Genomic DNA, 7,500 nt, shown 5'->3' with positions numbered 1-7,500 from the left:
ATGATAACAACAACAACAACAACAACAACAACAACAACAATAATAATAATAATAATAATAATAATAATAACATCACCAACAACAACAACATCAACAGCAATAATAATGATAATGATAATAATAATAACAACAATAATAATATTGTAAAAAAATAATAATAAGAGAGAGAGAGAGAGAGAGAGAGAGAGAGAGAGAGAGAGAGAGAGAGAGAGAGAGAGAGAGAGAGAGAGAGAGAGAGAGCGGTTAGATAATTAATTCTTGGCGGGAGATAGGGGTTAGCAGAATCCATTAATATGTAATGAAGTTTCAATAATATTTTGGCTTATTGTTGTTGTTCCCAATGAGGGTTACTTGCTCACGCCAGCGACGATTGCACACGAATATTGATGACGTGAAATACCGTTTCACCATTTCGTCTCGGATATACAGATCTATTATCTTTTGTCTTATCTATTATTGTATACTTGATTCGTTGATAAGCTGACTAAGTGTCGTTTTCCAAGAGACAGTGTCGATTGGCAAATTAAGTGACTGAAAAATGGCTCTGTTTTTTTGCATTTGCAATTCTATCTTTTCATTTTCAAGTTGTAGGATGGGTTTCTTTTCTCATTGATTGATTGATTGGAGGTTTTCTGGCATTTTGACATCTAAGGTCATTGACGCCGTCGTTTCTGAAGCGAGGTTAGATTTGATTTTGGCAAATTTACGAGGCACAGCCGTATCTCTCTCAGACACACAAATACACACAAACATATTGATAGATTCCAGTGGTCTGAAGTGGTTCAGAGGGTTTCTGTGGTCTGAAGTGGTTCAGAGGATCTCAGTGGTCTGAAGTGGTTCAGAGGGTTTCTGTGGTCTGAAGTGGTTCAGAGGATCTCAGTGGTCTGAAGTGGTTCAGAGGATCTCAGTGGTCTGAAGTGGTTCAGAGGATTTCTGTGGTCTGAAGTGGTTCAGAGGGTTTCTGTGGTCTGAAGTGGTTCAGAGGATCTCAGTGGTCTGAAGTGGTTCAGAGGGTTTCTGTGGTCTGAAGTGGTTCAGAGGATCTCAGTGGTCTGAAGTGGTTCAGAGGGTTTCTGTGGTCTGAAGTGGTTCAGAGGATCTCAGTGGTCTGAAGTGGTTCAGAGGATCTCAGTGGTCTGAAGTGGTTCAGAGGATTTCTGTGGTCTGAAGTGGTTCAGAGGGTTTCTGTGGTCTGAAGTGGTTCAGAGGATCTCAGTGGTCTGAAGTGGTTCAGAGGGTTTCTGTGGTCTGAAGTGGTTCAGAGGATCTCAGTGGTCTGAAGTGGTTCAGAGGATCTCAGTGGTCTGAAGTGGTTCAGAGGATTTCTGTGGTCTGAAGTGGTTCAGAGGGTTTCTGTGGTCTGAAGTGGTTCAGAGGATCTCAGTGGTCTGAAGTGGTTCAGAGGGTTTCTGTGGTCTGAAGTGGTTCAGAGGATCTCAGTGGTCTGAAGTGGTTCAGAGGATCTCAGTGGTCTGAAGTGGTTCAGAGGATTTCTGTGGTCTGAAGTGGTTCAGAGGGTTTCTGTGGTCTGAAGTGGTTCAGAGGGTTTCTGTGGTCTGAAGTGGTTCAGAGGATTTCTGTAGTCTGAAGTGGTTCAGAGGATCTTAGTGGTCTAAAGTGGTTCAGAGGACTTCTGTAGTCTGAAGTGGTTCAGAGGATTTCTGTGGTCTGAGGTGGTTCAGAGGATCTCAGAGGTCTGAAGTGGTCTATTCATGTAGGAAGATTACTGTGGAGTAGGTGGAATGGAACACATAGAAAATTCTTCCGAGATGGAGTAATAAAAGTTCACAAATTGAGGGACCGCATTAAGTAGCAAGTGGAGAAGAGGCTGTACGTAAACGGAGGTAAATTGTGTGTTCTGTGTGAACATGGATAATGTTGTAGTTTTCTTTTTTCTTATCATTATTATTATTATTTTTTTACGAGAGACAAATCGGCGATTATGTGGTGCATTTAGGTGATCCCGATCTTGTATTTTTAGAGCCACACTCTATTAAGGCAAACAACATTATTCTCTCTCTCTCTCTCTCTCTCTCTCTCTCTCTCTCTCTCTCTCTCTCTATACAGATGATTCAAAATTACTTCCAATTAAATGCATAATTAGCTTCATAAATCATTAATAAACTTCCTCTCGAATAGCATATTCATGAATGTAATCATATTTATGGATATAGCCTATTTTTCAATCTTTGAAGATGTTGTGAAAAAAAAAAAAATGTGGAAACCGACACATTTTCATACCTGGTCCACATTATCAATGCCTATTCAACGCTAAAATGTAGTGGGTCACTTTATAAAAACAATGATTAAAATAGTTATTATTTTAGATAATAGTTTCCAAAACTATGGTTTGGTTATGTTCTTCGCACTCCCAAAGAGAGATTAGTTCACCAAACATTTAACTGGGCTCCACAAGGCACTAAAAGAGTAGGAGAACCCAAGCCTACATGGCTGAGGACTATGAAGCGTGAAGTAGGAGATGATGAATGGAGAATATTAAATTAAAAGCTCAAGATAGAGACGACTGGCGAAATCTAACCGAGGTCCTTTGCGTCAATAGGCGTAGGAGGAAATTATGATGATGATATTCTGTAAGTCTTCGCGAGCAGGCATACTGTGACAGGCCGGTGGGTACAATACCCTGAATGATAGCCATTGAGAGTAAATATGATCTTGATCAGATTCTTCTTATATATTGATATATACACACGCTACACTCACACACATACTGTATATATGTATATATATATGTATATATATATATATATATATATATATATATATATATATATATATATTTATATATATATATATATATATATATATATATATATATATATATATATATATACATATGTGTGTGTATATATATATATATATATATACAGTATATATATATATATATATATATATATATATATATATATATATATATATACATATATATATATATATATATATATATACACATATGTATATATATATATATATATATATATATATATTATATATATATACTTATATATGTATATATATATATATATATATATATATATATATATATATATATATATAGTACTATTATTATTATTACTTGCTAATCTAGAACCCTAGTTGGAAAAGCAGGATGTTATAAACCCAGGGGCTCCAACAGGGAAAACAGCCCGGTGAGGAAAGGAAACTAGGAAAAATAAAATATTTTAAGAAGCGTAACAATATTGAAATAAATATCTCCCATATAAACTATAAAAAAATTTAACAAAACAAGAGTAAGAGAAGTACATATAATCGATATGTATACAGTATATGATAACTTTATCACTATCACTCGTGATTATAACTAAGACCTACATAGGGAAATGCCTTCAATAGTTATTAAAGGAATTTCCCTATATGGATCTTAGATCTATACTCATTTTTTTTAATGAGGCGCAATTGCACTGACTCGCAGCGGTGCCCTTTTAGACCGGAAAAGTTTCCTGCTATCTGATTGGTTAGAATAATCTTGTCCAACCAATCAGCGAGCTGGAAACTTTCTCGAGTTAAAAGTGCACCCCTGCGAATTCCATATTAGTGTGTATGTGGCTTATTTAAAAACAAAATATATCTAAATGTATATACACATGTACTGGGCTATTTTCCCTATTGGAGCCCATGGGCTTATAGCATCTTACTTTTCCAACCAGGGTTGTAGCTTAGCTAGTAATAATAATAATAATAATAATAATAATAATATATATATATATATATATATATATATATATATATATATATATATGTAATTTATCTACCTTACCTTCGTATTGTTTCGATGACTAGATAAAGATTTAATATCAATAGAAGATATGAACTCCTTCACCAAGACGCTTCCGAAGATTTCGTTGATCCGTGAACAGTTTTCCGTTCGATTAATACACTTACTGAACGCAACGATGATTCTCACTAAATTATGGAAATTATCTCTCTCTTTTCTAAAGTATCGATCGAACCCGCTACTTAACACTGAACCAGATAGCTAGACAGATTGCCTCGGATGCAGAATGTATTTATTTGAGAATAACCCGTTTAGTGTTGTTACGGTTTCAAGTATGAGACTCAAGTTGAGAAGAGATGCATATCTTACGCATTCTTACTTATTCTTACTCACTCTCTTGCTGAATAAGAATAGAATGACCAGCATTGCCAGGTTGGCCTTTTTTTTAGGCCACAAAACCTTTAAATTTGTCCTTTTAGAAACTGGTTGGCCTTTAGTAATATCATGAAACAAGAGGGCATTAAATACTATATTGTTGGCCTTTTTTCTACTAAAAGGTTGGCCTTTTTAAGCGGCAGTTGATATGAAGTTGGCCTTTTCTCATTTAGAAAGCCTGGCAACCCTGGTTCTATTCTTAATTACGTTGGATGCAAAATGTATCTATTTGCAAGGTGATATCTGAGAATAACCCGTTCAGTCTTCTGTTACGGTTTCAAGTATAAGACTTTTCATTCTTACTTATTCTTACTTATTCTCTTGCCGAATAAGAATAGAATGACTATTCTTAATTGCTTTCAATTTCGTACTGCCATTTTCGAATAAATTATTCTCTTTTCACTCACTATTTAAACTTTTCAACTCTATCGAAGACTGGTAGGAAAAATCTCAAAATTTTCACGATTTTAAATTTTGTCATAGAATGCTTCAAAGAGATGTTTTACGGGTAAAGATGTGGTCAATGCATGTTTGCTCGTACCTACTATAAATATAGAGAATATTTGATGTATAAGTTCATGTGTTTAAACTTGTTTGTCATTTTTCCCGAATTTTTATAAAATTGTCTTATATTTCCTTATAATTTGTATTGGTTTTTTTCTTATTTAAACAGCGTATTCCTTCAGAATAAGTTTGCACAAAATAATATAAATTAAAAATACGTCATTAATAACAAAAATTAAGAAGAAAGTTGTATTCAATTAAAATTCACTTGCAACTCTCTATTTAAACTTTTAAAATCTCTCTAAGACTCAGTGGCGTATTTCATAAAAAAGGGTCGCGAAAGAACACGAATTAAAAAAAGTGACAATATGTAATAGATAATCAAATAATTAAGAGGAAAAATCCATTGAAATAATAAATTTAATTCTAAGAAAAAGACTGAACCAGAAGACTTTGAAACAGCCTCTCCTTAACTTCTCCAGGGAGGAAGAAACCGCTGTTTTATCGTCAGCTGTGGCTAACGATATTAAAAGCACACCGCAGGTGTCGGGGACCTGTGGGCAAGTGTTCGTGTTTACACATAATCATAGTTGGCAAGGTCGAATTCTCTCTCTCTCTCTCTCTCTCTCTCTCTCTCTCTCTCTCTTACTATATTTAGGTTTTGATTAGAAAAATATGTGTGTTTTCTGAAGGCTTGTCAAATTTTTTGATGAGGGTCGTTTCTACGTAGTTTCACTATGTATGAGGAGTGTAGGTGAAGAGATTATAGGAAATGAGGGTTATACACACGTTTACATACGCACACACACATACACACACATTATATATATATATATATATATATATATAGACTACTCATACATATATCCATACACAACAAGAACACAAGTGTATATATAAATACATGTTTGTATACACACACGCACACACACACACACACACACACATATATATATATATATATATATATCATGCTCTTCATGTATCAGTTTTCGTGATCTCTACATTTATTCCAATCGTGCCAAAAAGATGTTTTTAAGAATTTAGATTTGGAAATGTAGGAATAAAAACTTAATGAGGTATACCTTTACAACTTCAGATTTGAAGATGACATAGCTCTATTCAGTGGATCGTGGGATGAATTGCAAAAGATGATAGAAGATTTGGATAGAGAAAAAACAGAAATGTAGAACTGAAAGTGAGAACGAGTGCAAACTAAGATAATGTTATATGAAAATGGAGAAACAAATAAAGGGTTATGGAGATTGTTGATAAAATTTATAAACATACTGTACGTGCCTAGGGCAGACAGTAAGTGTTTCCTCAGGAAAATAGACTAAAATTAAAAGAAGGATATGCATAGGATGGAGAGCTTTTGGGTAAACAAAATGAGATTAAGAAATGTAAAATGACACTTTCTCTAGAATGAAAAGCATCTAATCAGTTGGTTCTATCAGTATTAACTTATATATCAGAAACAGGGGAACTCACTAAAGCCTTTAAATATAAGCTAGTTACAGCTCAAAGAGCTAAGGAAAGATTAATGATGATAATAACACCAAAAGACAGAAAAAGAGCAACATGGGTACGAGAACAAACTAAATTACATGATATTTTAACATGTAAGGAAAAGAAATGTACGTAGGCAGGACATATAAGAATGACAGAAAATAGATGGACATTAAGAATAACTGAATGGACCCCTAGATATTGCAAAAAAGAAATAAAAAAGAAAAAAAGAAAGAAAAAAAGAGGTGAAGAAAAATGTAGACGACCGATTGACGAACTAAGAAACTCTGCTGACATAGCTTGATATAGAAAGACCATAAACAGACGCCTGTGGAAGGACACGTCTGAAGCCTTTGTCCTGCAGTGGATTAGCAACGGCTGATGATGATGATGAGGATGATGATGATGATGAGGAGGATGATGATGATGATGATGATTATGTCATTTCAAAGGTTAGATGTTATCGGAAATGTTATTTACAGCTTTATTGAGATACTTTCGACATTTTCATCTTATCTCTCTCTCTCTCTCTCTCTCTCTCTCTCTCTCTCTCTGTTTTTGCATAGGTTAGCCCTATCGCTATAAATTAATACGGGCAATTTTCAAAGATTATACAAGATTACTTTACAACCACGATTCTCTCTCTCTCTCTCTCTCTCTCTCTCTCTCTCTCTCTCTCTCTTCTTTGAAGTCATTAGAATGAACTCACCTCATGTTTTGCTGAAAGTAAGCTTCACTTATTATATCTTCGTATTCATTTGTTGACAAAACTGTGTTCATAAACAACACCTTTACCAAAATGTATGACAGAGCAAATAATGGTTAAAAATAACGAAAAGGGCTTCCGAGAGAGAGAGAGAGAGAGAGAGAGAGAGAGAGAGAGAGAGAGAGAGAGATCATGGTTGTAAATGAATCATGGAAAATCTTTGAAAATAGCCTATATTAATTTATAGCAATTGAGCTAACATTTGCTAAAACACACAGAGAGAGAGAGAGAGAGAGAGAGAGAGAGAGAGAGAGTATGGTTGTTGTAAGGTAATCATGGAAAATCTTTGAAAATTGCCAATACTCATTTATAGCAAAAGGGCTAACATCTGCAGAAACAGAGAGAGAGAGAGAGAGAGAGAGAGAGAGAGAGAGAGAGAGCAATTAACTCAATAACGTACACACATTCAATGTCCTTTTCAGCCTAGTATGGTTCGTATGCGGTGAATCACTTAATGAGTAAATAGTAATTTCTGTCTCTCATAGAGAATCTTCCAATGGAAGCCTACGGTAATTATGCACCTTAAGTGGGC

At 34.7% G+C, this 7,500-nt stretch overlaps 1 protein-coding gene across 2 annotated transcripts in view; it reads right to left on the bottom strand.

Moving 5' to 3' along the window:
• The window catches only part of LOC137621600 (EF-hand calcium-binding domain-containing protein 4B-like), a 57,899-nt gene that overhangs the window by 43,126 nt on the left and 7,273 nt on the right, over positions 1 to 7,500 (bottom strand). The window lies entirely within an intron of this gene.

This window comes from Palaemon carinicauda, chromosome 28 (assembly GCF_036898095.1).
Source record: "Palaemon carinicauda isolate YSFRI2023 chromosome 28, ASM3689809v2, whole genome shotgun sequence".
Lineage (NCBI taxonomy): Eukaryota > Metazoa > Arthropoda > Malacostraca > Decapoda > Palaemonidae > Palaemon > Palaemon carinicauda.
This window is presented reverse-complemented; position numbering and strand designations above follow the sequence as displayed.